Below are 16,909 nucleotides of genomic sequence, written 5' to 3' on the forward strand. Positions count from 1 at the left end.
GCTTTACATTAGGAGCCCTACACAAGGAGGGAAAAATGTTTTAAACAAGCAACTGACCCACCCCACTTGTCACCTGCTGCCACACCAGTGATAGAATTTGTAAGAGTCTGAGAACTTGATCGCACAGAAACAGGCTCTTTGGCCCATCTTGTTCATGCCCTGAACTATAATTCAGTCTAGTCCCATTGATTTACACCCAGACCATAGAACCTCTATACCCCTCTGAAATTTCTCTTCAAAGTTGAAATTGGACCCATATCCACCACTTCTGCTGGCAGCTCGCTCCATACTGTTATCATCCTCTGAGTGAAGAAGCTCCCCCTCATGCTCCTCTTAAACATTTCACCCTTAACCCATGACCCCTACTTCTAGTCTCACCCAACCTCAGTGGAAAAAGTCAGCTTGCATTTACCCTATCTGTACCCCCCAATTTTGTATACCGCTATCAAATCTCCCCTCATTCTCCTACACACGAGGGAATAAAGTCCTAACTGATTCAATATAACTCAGGTCCACAAGTCCGGGCAATATCCTTATAAGTTTTCTCTGTACTCTTTCAATCTTATCGACATCAGTTTATTAATCCGCACACGGACCTTATTAGCCACATCAGCACCCATAGAACCAGAACAAAATTAACTTATCCACGCCAAGGGACTTGCCAAGATGAAGATATATCAAACCACCTCAGGCATCCTGCTCAATAGCTCAGATTGCCATTTTGAAGGTATGGTTACCGAAGTCCACTATTCCCAAATTCTACAATTTCAGACTTTTTAATTGTGAATCAAATTTGCAAGAGGCTTTTCTACCTTCCCAAGCTCACAGAAGTCTGGGGAAAGTGAATCCAAATGTGCAAAAGGACAGGCTAAGCTGGCATTAGAGGACTGATTCACATTTCCTGTTTGCCCACACACCTGTGCTCACTTCCTGTCTGCTAGAACCTCGATATTAAAACAGATATCCTGTTTGTCAAATCCCTCTGTGGCAATCTGCCTCCCTATCCCTGCAACATTCGTAATCTGTCCAATTCTAACCACCTCCAAACTCAGTCACAGGCAGTTTGTGTTTTCACTCTCCAACTCCGCAAGATCTGGACACCCCTCTCCCAACTTCACCACCTCCCTTTTCCTCTTTTAGAACACTATTTTAAAACACTAACACTTTAAACAATTTGGCTGCTGGCCTGCCAACTCAAAAAAACTTACTGAAAGTAGTGGATACATCCCAGACCATCATCAAGGACCCCCACCAACCAGCCCATGCTCTCCTCTAGCTGCTGCAATCAGGAAGGCAATACGGGGGCCTGAGGACTCACATCGCTTGGTTCAGGAACAATTGTTACCCTTCAACCATCAGGCTGCTGAACCAGCATGGATAACTTCACTCGACTCGACACTGAACTGATTCCACAACCTATGAACTTACTTTCAGACTCTACAACTCACGCTCTCAGTATTCATGATTTACTGTCATATTATTTTGATTTTCCTTTTCTATTTCCAAAATTTATTGTCTTTTGTACACTGATGCATCTGTGTACACCTGCAAGAAAACAAATGGCAGGGTTGTATGGTGACAGATATGCACTTTTTAACAAATGTATTCTGAGCTTTGAAATATGCTAATTTAAGTTGACGGTGACACTGAAGCGTCTCTGGGCACTTTGGAGCTCTGTGCGTGCGAGTGCAGGGTATGCTGCTGATCTTGTGGTTTAGTACCAAAGGCAACTTTCATGGCAAGAAAGCATCTGCATTCATAACACTGTCCCCATCTCAGCTTATATCTGTATTGCAGATGGTGCAGGAGATGTTACAGGTTCTCCTGGTCTGGGTGTTTAAAAGGGAGCTACCACAACAGATGTGGGCTGTTTGCCAGTGCAAACAAAATCAATCAACAAACAGGACACAAGGGAGCCCGTTCGTCTCGATTGTTAAATCAGCCTTTGATTAGTACTAACAATAGCCTCTCAACACACAGAAACAGCAGCAAATATGATCCTGCCCAATTCTTGTGGCTGGTGTGACAGAAACAGAGACACGCAGGTGCATTAAATCAAATGCAAACTGTGGTGAACCTGCAGGGAAAGGTTTGGGGATGGGAATGATTTGCATTTATATCATCCTGGAGGAAAGAGGACAGTTGACAATTCAGATCAAGACCTTTCATCTGGACTGAAAGACACAGGGAAGACAAAGAGTGTAAGGGGGAGGGGGTGGGGGTAGGAAGGGTGGAATAAAATCTACTCAATTCCACCTACACCCACTTCACCCCATTTCATTCCCTTCCCCCACCAACTTCATCTGCCCATCACCCACAATGAGTCCCCTCCTCCTACTGTTCCCATCTGCCCACGCCACTTCGCTTTGGGTCCATGCTCCACTTAAATTTCCTATCAATTCCCATCACCTCTAGCTCTTTGATGCCTCCAGCTAAGAATTCCCAACTCCTTCTCTATTTACGCTCCCCCCTCCTCCATCACCCCTTTTCACATGGATGCACTTATTACTTGCTTGCTCTTGCTCCATTGCCCCCTCCCACATCTCTTCATAAGCCTTGACCAGAAATGTCAACCGTCTACTTGCTGCCTGTTCCAATAGTTCCTCCAAGTTTGCTTTTTTGCTCCAGATTCCAGCATCTGCAGTCTCATGTCTCTTACATGATATCGCGCCTTTCACAACTTTGATATCAATCGTGAAATGTTTCTGTTTGTGTGAGAAAATTGGTGACCAGTGTATGCAAAGGACCATCCCACACAGCAACTTCCAAAAAAAAGTCAGTCTCTGTGGTATTGCTTGAGGCAAACATGCCAGGATACCACTGAGTACTCCCCAAACTAGATTCCAGATAATGTTTTGTTTTTAAGCACTTGCCTCCAGAGATGGCTCCCATCTATGACCAAAGGAATGAAAGGGTTAATGCTTGAGGAGTGTTTGATGGCTCTGGGCCTGTACTTGCCAGTGTTTAGAAGAATGAAGGTGGGTTTCATTGAAACCTATCGAATATTGAAAGGCCTATATCGAGTGGATGTGGAGAGGATGTTTTCTGTAGTGGGGGAAGTCTAGGGCCACAGGGAACAACTTCAGGATAAAGGACGTCCCTTTGGAACAGAGAGGCCAAGAAATTTCTTTGGCCAGAGAATGGTGAATCCATGGAATTCATTGTTAAGGATGGCCACAGAGGCCAAGTCATTGGGTATATTTAAAGCAGAGGTTGATGGGTTCTTATATAGACAACAGGTGCAGAAGTAGACCATTCGGCCCTTCAAGCCTGCACCACCATTCTGAGATCATGGCTGATCAATTCCCATCAATACCCGGTTCCTGCCTTGTCCCCATATCCCTTGATTCCCCTATCCATAAGATACCTATCTAGCTCTTTCGTGAAAGCAGCCAGAGAATTGGCCTCCACTACCTTCCGAGGCAGTGCATTCCAGACACCCACAACTCTCTAGGAGAAGAAGTTTCCTTGATTTGTAAAAGTGTCAAAGGTTATGGGGAATGGGATTAAGAGGGATAATAAATCAACCATGACAGAATGGCGCAGCCGACTTGATGGGATGAATGGCCTAATTCCGCTCCTATGTCTTATGGTCAGCTAAGTGTGTAACATTGTCTGCTTACAAAACTACAGAAGCACTGGCTCATTGGATCTAATCATCTCCTCCTATTCCCATGAACTAAGAGCCATTTACTTCGAACTCCACGACAGAACACAGGCTCCAGACCAAATCCCAGCAGTATAGCCAACCTACATGAACAAGCCTTTTACTGGGATTTAAATATAAGCTATCTAGGACTTTCAGACAGGAAAATCAAAGATGTCTTTTTAGAAATAGAAAAAAAATTCTGAGAGCAGAAGGCATGAAGGGAAGTTAATAACTGGAATCTCTCCAAGAAATGCCTTTGAACAAATGAGTCCATTGTCCAGTTCAACCAAACCAAGCAAAATACTGCACAGCTGCTGAACTCCATTTTGAGAGCAAGCACAAGCACATCACTGATTCCCATGGTCAGTTCAAGATGGTGACCCGAGGTACAATCACTTCTAAAACCAAGTCTTAAAGCAACAGACCTACTAACAGCAACTGAGATACTGCTGCAGAACTGCCACTGGACACAGCAGAATCTGCCCCACCCCCCCCCCCCAATCCAATCACCACACATCGTGGAGGTCAAGTCATTGGGTATATTTAAAGCGGAGATTGATAGATTCTTGATTAGTCAGGATGTCAAAGGTTATGGGAGAAAGCAGAAGTGGGTTGAGGGGGATAATAAATCAGCCATGATGAAATGGCAAAACAGACTCGAAGCTGTTTCAAAGTTCAAGCAAGTTGATTATCAAAGTACATATAGTAGTAGTCAGCCATCGATCCCAGGGCATTTGCGCCTCTGGTGGACTGTGTCCTCTCCAGAATGCAAGCCTTGCTGGGAAGATTTGAAGAACTGGCTGTTGCCCACACAGTGGGTTCCCCCTCTCCATGTCACTGATGTAGTCCAAGGGAAAGGCAAGTGCCGATACAGCTTGGCACTAGCGTTGTCACAGAGATTGCCAAAGTGAAGTTGTAAACAACATCAAACTGCCTTAGGGACCTCGGCTCCGGATTTCTTCCTCAGGGTTTACTCCTGAAGCCTTCCCCGTGGGTTTAAAGATCAAAAATTTTCTTTCTCCTAGGCAGACTGCCATCCAAGACTGCTGAGCCCCACCTGCCTGACAAAGTACAAAAATGTCACCACATTCTACACTGAGATTCATTTCCTTGCTGGCATTCACAATATAAAGAAACAATTGAATCAATGAGAAAACTAAGAAGAACAACCAATGTGCAAAAGATAACAAATCGTGCAAACACAAATAAAGAAAAAAAAATATATACAATAAATATTGATAACAAGTCATAGAGTCCTTAAAAGTTAATCCATAGGTTATAGAATCAGTTCAGTTTGGGGCGAGTGAAGTTATCCACACTGTTCAAGAGCCTGATGGTTGAGGGTTATTACTGTTCCTGAACCTGGTGGTGTGAGATCCAAGGCTCCTGAACCTCCTTCCTGATGGCAACACTGAGAAGACAGCACGGCCTGGATGGTGGGGGCAGTAGTGAGGGAGTATAGTTAGGTTGAAGGTTCATTAACACCAGTAATTTGGTCTAGATAACAAGAGCCAGAATAGTCAGAAACTTGCACACTGACAGTATTGAACAAATGTAATCTATCGTGCTTTTTCAGCAGACTAAACTGGATAGGTATTGTTTTAATGATGCTGGCAAGGATTAAATATCAGACAGGTCTCCTATTCCTGTACAATAAAGGTAACAGGATCTCATATTACCAAAGTGAACAGACGGAATCTTGATTCAAGCTCTCATCCCAAAGGCAGGCCTTCCAACTATGCAGCATTCTCACAATATTACACTTGATATATTATATGTACATGAAGCTGTTTCATAAGCACAACCTTCTAACTCAAAAGGAGTGCTACCACTGAGGCAGGAACTTACTGGGTTTCATTCCAAAATTATCTCTGGTTGCTTTCTAATTGGAATTACTACAGTCCAATGGTTCAGCGAAAGAATGTTCTATACCCCAATTCTGTGGGGCTCAGTGAACAATTAAGATAGAGAAATACTTTTTGATTCTAAGAAACCAAGGTATAGGGTTTGTATGGGAAAAACACCACAAACAGGTCAAGGATCCTTCTTCAGAGCAGGGAAGGAATTAAAGAGCCAGTCCTATTTTAACTTGGAGAGAGGCAGAAGGGGAAAAAGGTGAACTTTATTGATTGGGTGCAGACTAAAGATATTAGGGTAAAAATAGTTTTAAAACTGGCAGTTAAAGACAGAAGAGAAAAACCAGAGAGAAATTGAAACTGAAAAGATATAGCCACAACTGTGGAAATACAGAGCAAAGAGAAAATGACATCTTACCCAAAATAATTTAATTTGCACTTTATTCAAACTGAGGGCTGAAATGAGTTGAGACAGAAGATATACTATCCCTGAACAGCACAGATGGCTGGAAGACAAAGATCTGGGTGGGAGAGAGAGAACTGAAGAGTCAAAGACAAGTATGCCTTTTGTTTGTTTGTTATCTGAGATTCTGCAAACAGTGGAGTCATCTGCAAAATTATAGATGGCGGTTGAGCTGTCCCTAGCCACACAGTCAGGAGTCAAAGACTGAAAACTCAGTGTCACCCAAGTTTGTCTGCAAAACTGTTGCACCACCCACCTTTCAATGCAGCACAGACTATAAAGTGAGCATCCTCGATTGAGAATAAAAGTGCAAATGAAGCACTGCTTCACTTGAGCGTTTGGGTTCCTGGATGGTGAGATGAAAATAAGTTTGAAGAAGTGTTTAGTTGCATAGGAAGGTGCTGTGAGAAGGCGAGTGGATGAAGGACATGGAAGAGTGGTCCAAAGAGTTTAAGAGACAACAGTCCCTTCAAAATTCTGAAAAGAGGAAGGGAAGATGGACCAGGTGGTGGAATCCAGTACAGGTAGCACGGTAGCCTGGCAGCAAGAGCAACACTTTTACAGTGCCAGTGATCACCGATCGGGGTTCAATTCCCACCGCTGTCTGTATGTAGTCCCCAGGACCACATGGGCTTCCTCTGGGCGCTCTGGCTTCCTTCCACTTTCCAAAGACAGGATTAGTGAGCTGTGGGCATGCTATGTATGGAAACATGGGAGATTTGTGGGCTGCCCCCCAGCACAAGCCTCACATCATGTTGGCTGTTGACATGAAACAGTGCATTTCACTGTACATGTGACAAATGAAGCTAAACTTTCTTTCCTTAATTCCAGCATCTTCAATGAATGCTAGAGGGATGCAAAGACAAGGGAAACCCTACCTTTTTCTGCTGGGAGGAGAGAGTGTGTGAGATAGAACTGTGAAAAATAAAGGAGCACAGATGGGTGCCTTTCATCTTCTCTATTCCCATCATCCTAGAACTCAAACAGTCCTTCAAGGAGATACAACAATTCACTTGCACTTCCTCCAACCTAGCTCAGTGTTCTTGATATCACTGATACATTGCACAAAGCAAATGCCAATTGGGTAACTGCTTCGTTGAACTGCTTGGTTCAGCCTGCAAGGCAACCCTAAGCATCTGATCAACTGTTACTTTAATTTTCCATCCCTTTGAACCTGACCTCTATCTTTAGTGGTACAGGAGCCTGAAGGCCCACACTCAACAATTTAGGAACAGCGTATTCCTGTCATTAGATTTCTGAATGATCCACAACTTCCACCTCACCCTTCCTCCTTTTTTTGTACTTTTGCAATTTGTAGATTCGTCTTTGAACTGTCCTGCTGCCACGAAACAATGGATATCACATCTAATTAGTGATTCCTACAATGTTCCAATGATTGCTTGATGGAAACTGGAAGAACAGACTTGTCAGACTTATCCGGGCTAGTCACAGCCATTGGGACTAATATTGAATTTCAGGTAACTTCCCGCTCCACAGATGTGGCTGAACTTACTTGCTTCAATACATTTCACTTCCATGTCCAAAAGCCTGGCTTCTCACTTCCGCAGTTCTTACAAAGGGTCCTTGATCTGACGCTTTAGTTTTATTTTTCTGGTTGACCTGCTCAGTGCTTCTAGCTTTTTGTTCAGGATTTCCAGATTCTCCAGCTTCTTGCTACAAACTGGCAACTGCCCATTCACAAAAAGGCAGAGAAACATATCACAGCCTATTACTATCCAATCAATCCACTCTCAGATCACCTGCAGAGTGATGGAGAGAACCACTGACAGACAGCAATACCAAGCAGCACTTAGTCTCTGATGCACAACTTGGGGTTTGCCAGGCCTACGAGGTTCCAGACATCTCAACCTTAGGTCAAAGACCTGAATTCCAACCACTTATAGCAGCATTTAGCTAAGAATGCCATCAGAGAGCCCTGGTCAAGCTAAAGTTACTAGGCAAAGAGAAATCATTCCAATTGCAAGGAAGATAGTTGAGGCTCTTAAGACATTAACTTTCCTAATCCCAGGACACCACTGTAGTAAGGGGAAGATCACCAATTCCATTAGGAGCATGACTACACTGAATGGATACACAAGACTTAACGCCTCAGGACAAAATGCCAGATTCAGTTTTCAGCTGGCTCAGACACTTCCTCCAATTACTTACATTAGTTATTTAAGTGCCTGGGAACATTGTGCAGCTGAGCATTTAGTGTCACGAACAGCGAATGATCAACCACTTCAGCTGCCTTCGGCGCAGCCTCATGCATAACACTCTGAAAGCAGCACCCCCGACAAAGGCTAAATTGTAACACTTAAGACAAATAAATTTCAGCCTTCCCAGTGTCCACCGACAACATTTAAATAAGACTGTGGCATTGGTACAATATTACAGTTTGTAATGCACTGTAACAGTGTGGTTAGTGCCACGCTTGACAGTGCAAGTGATCCAGGTTGAATTTCACTGCTAACTGTAAGGAGTTTGCACATTTTCCTGTGAAAGGGTTTCCTCCAGGTGCTCTGGTTTCCTCCCAAATTCCAAGGATGTACAGGTTAAGGTTAGCACGTTGTGGGCAAGCTATACTGGTACTGGAAACACTGCAACACTAATGGGCTTCTCCCAGCACATCCTCAGACTGTATGTTTTGATGTACATGTGGCAAATAAAGCTAATCTTTCTCTTTACCCAATGAGGGCTTATAATCAGAACCATAGAGATCAGCACACACACAGGCCTTTGGGCCCAATAGGTCCATGTCAACCATCTATTCTACACAAATCTCTTTATATTACTCACATTCCCGTCAACTCTCCCCAGATTCCACCACTCAGTGATGCACTGGCGGCAATACTGTTGTTCCTTTCCCCGTTTCATATTATTTGACTTTTTTAAAAAAACAAGGTTGAGTTGCTAGCTCGACACTCAGCTCAGCATGGATGGAAAGTGTGCAAGCAACCAGCTGGAAGTCCAGTGCTAATGCCACTACATCCCCAGTCAGTTTGGAGGGGGGGGGGGGGGTTGGAACTAGGTCATTGTAACATCTCTTTGAATTCATCTCCAGTTGTGGGTGGAAATAGACCAACTGAGAACTTGCAAATTTGACACAGACAGCACAAAGTTCATGTTGAATCGGGTACCGTAAGGCAGTGCTTCTATTAGTTGAATCACTGTACCACCAGTTTCTTCTTGACAGAAGGTTAGTATTGCGTTAAAAATAAAAATCTATCTGTACAAAAAAAATAACTCAAGCTATGAATGTAGACACAGCACTGACTGTAATAGTTATCCAGCTATGGTAATTTGCACTTGATTAAACAATCTTATGCATTAATAAATACAGTGCCTTGAAAGAGCATTCATCCCCCAGTCCTTTGTTCACATAACTGAGCATTACAATCACAGATTTTGATCAAGTTATCTGAGAATTTTTATTTGTGAATCACATGCTCCTTTTTTCACATTACAACCCAAATAAAAAACAGGTAAAATTGTAAGGAGTGGAAAAACTAAAAATTCAAAATCTGAAATGTCAGCTGTTCAAAAGTATTCATTCCCCTTTGCTCGGTACTTGGTTGAACCACCTCTCACAGCTATTACAGCCAGTAGTCTTTTTGGATAAGTCTCTATCAGCTTTGCACAACATGTTGGAGCAAAATTTGCCTATTCCTCCTTATAAGATTGCTTGAGCTGTGCCAGGTTAGTTGGGGAGCAGCAGTGGAGGACAGCAATCTTGAGATCTTGCCACAGATGTTCGATTGGGTTAAGGTCAGGGCTCTGACTGGGCCACTGAAGGACATTAATTTATTTCATCTGAAGCCACTCCATGGTTGCTCTGGCAGTGTGCTTTGGGTTGTTGTCCTGCTGAACGATGAACTGCCTCCCCAGTTTAAGCTTTCTGGCAGAGGCTAGCAGGTTTTTATCCAGGATCTCTCTATATTTAGCAGCATTCATCTTCCCAACAATCTTGACTAGATTTCCAGTCCCTGTTGCTGAAAAGCATCTCCACAGCATGATGCTACCTGCACCATACTTTGCAGAATGGATGGTGTTACCTGGTGATGCGTAGTATTAAGATTCATGCCACATGTGCAGCACTGTGCAAAAGAAGTTATAGATACAGATATCTAGATAAAGATATAGATAATACTTTTGCATAGTACTGTATTTGTCAATGTTGGCTTGAGAATGAGTTTGTAAATCTGGTGGGAGCAAAGTTTGCTGGGAATGGTGAGGGTGGAACACCGTGGGAGGGGTATGGGACAGGTGGCAGAAAAGGAGTGTCATGTGTGGAGGGGGGAATGGCTAGTGAAGGTGCAGATGCCAAACTTGCCTCCAAACAATTGATTTATTAATCATTACAAAATGTCTCTCCACTGCTTCTCACTCTCTCCCCTCTCCCTTTTTCCAGCCATGATTCCCCTCTCTCTGCTCCCACTCCCAGTCCACAATAGAGACCCATATCAGAATAAGGTTTATCATCACTCACATACAAGGCCAGATTATCAGAACAGAATTAGGCCATTTGGCCCATCAAGTCTGCTCTGCCATTTCATCATGACTGATCCATTTTCCCCCTCAGCCTCAGTCTCCTGCCTTCTCTCCATAACCCTTCATGCCCTGACTAATCAAAAACCTATCAAGCTCTGCCTTAAATACACCCAGTGACTTGGCCTCCACAGCCGCTTGTGGCAACAAATTCCACAAATTTACCACTCTCTGGCCAAAGAGATTCCTCATCTGTTCTGAATGGATGTCCTTCTACTAATGCTGTGCCCCCTGGTCCGAGACACCCCCACCATAGGAAATATCATCTCCACATCCATTCTATCAAGGCCTTTCAACATTTGATAGGTTTCAATGGGATTCCCCTCATCCTTCTGAATTCCAGTGAGTTCAGGCTCAAAGCCATCAATCAGTCCTCATACATTAACCCTTTCACACCCGCAATCATTCTCTTGAACCTCCTCTGAACCCTCTCCAACATCAGCACATCTTTTCTAAGAAGCCCAAAACTGCTCACAAGACTCCAAGGGAGGCCTTACCAGTGCCTTATAAAGCCCCAACATTACATGCTTGGTTTTATATTCTGGTCCTCTTGTAATGAATGCTAACATTGCACTTGCCTTCCTCACCACAGATTCAACCTGTAAATTAACCTTTAGGCAATCCTGCACAAGGACTCCAAGTCCTTTTACACCTCTGATTTTTGGACTTTTTTCTCCATTTAGAAAACAACTACTTTCATTTCTTCCTGCAAAGCATGACCATACATTTCCTGACACTCTATTCCATCTGCCACTTCCTTGCCCATTCTCCTAATCTGTCCAGGTCCTTCTGCAGACTCCCTGCTTCCTCCACACTACCGGTCCCTCCACCTATCATCATAGCAAACTTGGCTACAAAGCCACAGATTCTATCATCATTGACACATAACGCAAAAAGCAGTCCCAACACAGAGCTCTGTCTGTGTAACACCACTAGTCACCAGCAGCCAACCAGAAAAGACTCCCTTTATTCACATTCTTTGCCTCTTACAAACCAGCCAATGCTCCAGTCATGGTAGTATCTTTCCTCGAATAACATGGGCTCTTGTTAAGCAGTCTTATGTACAAGTACCATGTCAAAGGCCTTCTGAAAGTCCAAGCACACAACATCCACTGATTCTCCTTTGCCTATTCTGCTTGTTATTCCCCCCCCCCCAAAAGAAATCCAACAGATTAGTCAGGCAAGATTTTTCCTTAAGGAAACCATGCCGACTTCAGTCTATTTTATCATGTGCCTCTAAGTACCCTAAAACCACATCCTTAACAATCGACTCCAACATCTTCCCAACCACTGAGGTCAGACTAACTGGACTATAATTTCATCTCTTGTCCCTCTCCCCCTTCTTGAAAATGAAGTGACATTTGCAATTTTCCAGTCCTCCAGAACCATGTCAGAGTTTTTGACCCTTGAAAGATCATTACTAATGCTTCCACATTCCCTTCAGCTACCTTTTTCAGAACCCTGGGGTGTACACCATCTGGTCCAGGTGACTTATCTATCTTCAGGCTTTTCCATTTCCCAAGGACCTCCCCAGTAATGGCAACTTCACTCACTTCTCCCCCCGACACTCAAATTTCTGGCATACAGCTTATGTCTTCTACAATGAAGATTGATGCAAAATACTTACTCCAGTTGCCTGCCATTTCCTTATCCCCCATTACTACGTCTCCAGTATCTTTTTCCTGTGGTCTAGTATCTATCTGAAGAAAAGTCTGGGATCCTCTTTAATATTACTGGCCAACTTACCTTCATATTCCATCTTTTCCCTCTGACTTTTTTTTAAAAGCAGCCTTCTGTTGGCTTTTAAAAGCTTCTCAATGCTCTAACTTCTCATTAATTTTTGCTGTAATACCTCTCTGGCTTTTACGTTGGCTTTGATTTCCCTTGTCAGCCACAGTTGTGTCATCCTATCCTGCCTCTAGAACATCTATCCTGCACCTTCCAAATTTCTCCCAGAAATTCCAGCCACTGCTACTCTACCGTCATCCCTGCTAATGTCCCCCTCCAATCAACTTTGGCCAGCTCCTCTCTCACATCTCTAATTTTCTTTACTCCACTGAAATACTGATACATCAGCCTTTGGCTTCTCTCTTAAATTGCAGGGTGAATTCTATCATATTGTGATCACACCCCCTAAAGGGCTCCTTTACCTTAAGCCCTTTAATCAATTCAGGTTCATTGCACAACACCCAATCCAGAATAGCTGATCCCCTAGTGGGCTCAACCATGAACTGCTCTAAGAAGCCGTCTTAAGGCGCTCTACAAATACCCCGATGGGATCCAGCACCAACTTGATTTCCCAAATCTACCTGCATATTGAAATCCCCATGACTTGCAACATTGCCCTTTTGACATGCCTTTTCTATCTCCTATTGTAATTTGTAGCCCTCGTGTTTGCTAATATTGGGAGGCCTGTATACAACTCCCATCAGGGTCTTTATACTCAGTTTCTTAGCTCTACCGACAAGTATTCAATACCTTCTGATCATTTGTCACCTAAAGATTTGGTCTTTTTTTTAAAACCAACAGAGCCACCCCAACCCCTCTGTCTACCCACCTGACCTTTCAATACAATGTGTAGCCTTGGATGTTAAGCTCCCAGCTATAATCTCGTCAAAGCCATGGCTCAGTGATGCTCACAACATCACACCCACCAATCTCTAACTGCACAAGTTCATTTACCTTTTTCTGTGTACTGCATAAATTCAGAAATAACACCATCAGTCCTGCATTCATCACCCTTTACGATTTTGCCCCCCTTTTACACTGAAATTCATTCCGCTGACTGCAATTTTGCTTTATCGTGAAATATGTCATGATTTTTAAAACTTTTTTTGTGGCAGTACAGTGGAATACATAAAAATACTACAGTACTGTGCACACGTCTTCAGCATCCCAGCCTAATACTTTTCCAGAGTACTGTACCACACAAAATAAAATGCCTATCCTTGCCTGTAAAGACTCTGCTAAGTGTCACTTAGAAGTTACTGTGAAGATGTGGAAGAAGGTAGTGTGGTTGGATGAGCCTAAAGTGGAACTTTTTGACCTCAATATTAAGTGGTATGTGTGGCATAAATCTAATACTGCGCACCAGCCAGGTAATGCCATCCTTATTGTAAAATATGGTGGATCATACCATAGGGTTACTTTTCAGTATCAGGAAATGGAAATCTGATCAGGACTGATGGGAAGATGAATGCTGCTAAATACAGAGAGATCCTGGATAAAACCTTCTAGCCTCTGCCAGAAAGTTTTAACTACGGAGGAAGTTTGTCTTTCAGCAGGACAACAACCCAAAGCACACTGCCAGAGCAACCATGGAGTGGCTTCAAATGAAGAAAATTGATGTCCTTGAGTGGCCCAGTGAGAGCCCTGACCTTAACCTGATCGAACATCTCTGGCAAGATCTCAAGATTGCTGTCCTCCACTGCTCCCAACTAACCTGGCACAGCTTGAGCAATTTTGCAAAGAGGAATGGGCAAATCTTGCTCCATCCCATTGTGCAAAGCCAAGAGAGACTTATCCAAAATAACTACTGGCTGTAATAGCTGGGATAGGTGGTTCAACTGAGTACTGAGCAAAGGGGGATTAATACTTTTGAACTGCTAACATTTCAGTTTTTGAATTTTTAATTTTTCACTCTTTACAATTTTCCATTTATATTCTAAAAATAGATGATGGGGTGGAGACATGCCTCTACCAAAGGAAGTGTAAGGCGCTCCTTCCCTCTGTTAGCCTGCAGGTTACCCATGGGCAAAGTGTAGTACCTGCTTAGCCCCCCAATTAGGATCATGTGAAGCCATGAGAGCAAGTGGTGGATGGTCATATGAGTAGTTGTTGCCAATCACAAATCCTGATTATGCTATCACTGACCCCAGACAGAAAATCTCTGAACAGCATTGATAATGGCAGGGGTCACCCATCTAGTTAAAAAAAAGCGGCAATGGTAAACCACTTCTGTAGAAAATCATGAGACCATGATCACCTTCATCGTATGATGTGACACATAATGATGAATGCTGTGAAATAAGGAGCATGTGATTCACAAATAAAAATTCTCAGTTAAATTGATCAAAATCTCTGGCTGTAATTTTCACTTATGTGAGCAAAGGGCTGGGGGCTGAATATTGTTTCAAGGCATTGTATGCAACTGCTCCAGAACATTCTGCTTGTTATAACATTGGCATCTGCAGAACAGTGTGCATAAATTTCCTATGGGATAAGGGTAGCTGCACATCATAGATTATAACACAGTACAAGGCCCTTCACCCATGATGCTGTGCTGACCTCTTAACCTACACCAAGATCAATTTCACACTTTCCACCTTCATACCCTCCGTGTTTCGATCATCCATTTGCCTAAGAGTTTATTAAATATCTAAAGGATCTGCCTCTACCACCATCACTGGCAGGAACCTGACAACCATCCCCCCCCCACAATACATTAAAATTATGCCCCCTTTTGTTAGCCATTTCCACCCTGGGAAATACTTCACTGATTGCAAAGTCTTTTGGAACATCTTGAGTCTATGAAATGTCCTACAGAAATGCAAGTCTACATCCCTAACACAGATGTATTCCAGCTTGAGGGGAAACTTCACACAGATCAGTGTTACAAAAACCCATGTTGCCGATCCCATCCAAAGTAACTCATTCTAACGGTTGCCCCTGTGAAGAGTCTGAAGACCTTTCTCCAAACTGATACCAATTCTTCCACAGGGGAACCATTAAGTCCCTTATTTCTCGAACCAACTCTATTGGAGGCCAGCTTTAGCAACACTCTGCGAAGCCCTAACCTCCATATCACACATCTAGGAATAGCACATTTTCTGGTGAGTTTGACACCTGTGATAAGCAGGATCAGATATGGCAGGCTGGTGAAACTAGTAACAACTGAACTAAACCATCCAAATGCAATAAACCAAGTTTCAGCCAGCCCTCTTGATATTTACAAAACATATCCAGTCAGGGTTACTCAGCCGATCGGGAGTGGGGAACCTGGTCAGGATTTGCTTTCCAAATCACAGGATGCTTCAAGGTAATGCAGAACCATTATAACTGGGACCTTTGAGGAGAAAGTACTTGCGGGTTAACTCAAGTGAGCAACCCTACCTCCAAGCTAATGACAGAAACCCAAAACAGGTCTAATCAGCAGCGCATGAAAACATAACCGTATCTTGGGTGCTCGCCACTCTCTGACACTCTTTCCCCTCGGGGGAAATGGGAGGAGAGAGAAAATCAAACAGAAACTGTGAACACCAGCCAAGACAGTAAACCGATTGCACACGAGGAAATTCCGAACACAAAACGCACGCCGCAAGCCCTTGACCCATTTTCCCCGCTTCAAAGCATTGCCAAGAACCTGCCCCAACTCCTGGGCACAGCATTCATCTTTCATTAGAGTTATTGCAAAGGGACAGAGGCCGTTTGTGAAAACAACTCCTCCCTACGTTCCCGTGAGCGGTACACCTTCTCCCTCCTTGCAGGCAGCCCCCCACCGCCAGCCCTCTAACCTTACTCAGAAGCCAAAACCCGGACCCAGAAGAGCGGGAGCCCTCTCGAAAGTCACAGCTTCAGACAAATGCAAGCAATTCTTCCCGGTGAAAAAAAAAGGGGTGAACAAAAAGCATAAAAATATATCCCAGGAAAGCGTTTTCAGGTACAACTAGGTCAAATCTCCAACTCCAGCAGGTCACCGGCGAGTGTCCTGCAAAGTCCGCCCAAGCCCCTCTCATATTTCCAAAACTGAGCGCTTACTCAGGAATTTTCGCCGCTCCAGGCACTGAAATACTTTCCTCTCTCCCGCGGCAACAGCTTCAGCGCTCGCTTGCCGGCAAGCTCTTCCGTGTCCGCTCGCCAGGGTCCGTTCCGCCACCCTTCCCCGTCAATCATCGTCCTGACCACGCCCACGTCTCAATCCCGCGCCGCGCCTGTCGATCAGAGAACGAAAACCACACCCTCTGCCGAAACAAGCTCATACAAAAGGTCATGAACCTGAGCCGATAACTTTGGAGCTTTCATTTACAGATGCCGTCTGACCTACCAAGTATTTACGGCTGTTATCTCAAATAAACTTCAATCAGGGTTCAAACGACTCCACGCCCTTGGTGTCAATCATGATTAATCGCGCCACCTGTCAGTCAGTGTCAACGCCGTGCCCACTGTCAATCGGGCCCCTCCTTCCAAGATCAATCAACTAACGGTAAAGTGAAGTGCCTGTCACAGCCAATGGGGAAATGGGTTACTTGTAACAGCCAATAGAAAAGAAAACGTTGCAAGAAATGGTAAACATTGTGGCAGGCAAAAGTTAACGATAGGAGCCAATGGGAACAGAGGGACACGGTAGCTAACATCAAAGGATGTATGTTGTAACCAATGAGAATGTAAAAACGT

The 16,909-nt window shown here is 43.8% G+C and overlaps 1 protein-coding gene across 3 annotated transcripts in view; it reads right to left on the minus strand.

Annotated features, from left to right (window-relative positions):
* LOC132384833 (oxysterol-binding protein-related protein 7-like) overlaps nt 1–16,399 on the minus strand; it is a 121,662-nt gene extending 105,263 nt beyond the window's left edge. For all 3 annotated transcript variants that reach the window (XM_059956401.1, XM_059956400.1, XM_059956399.1), the window contains exon 1: nt 16,274–16,399. The gene's annotated coding sequence lies outside the window, so the exon portion shown is untranslated. The remainder of the gene's footprint in view (nt 1–16,273) is intronic.
* Nucleotides 16,400–16,909: the final 510 nt, after the last annotated feature.

Source organism: Hypanus sabinus, chromosome X1 (assembly GCF_030144855.1).
Source record: "Hypanus sabinus isolate sHypSab1 chromosome X1, sHypSab1.hap1, whole genome shotgun sequence".
Lineage (NCBI taxonomy): Eukaryota > Metazoa > Chordata > Chondrichthyes > Myliobatiformes > Dasyatidae > Hypanus > Hypanus sabinus.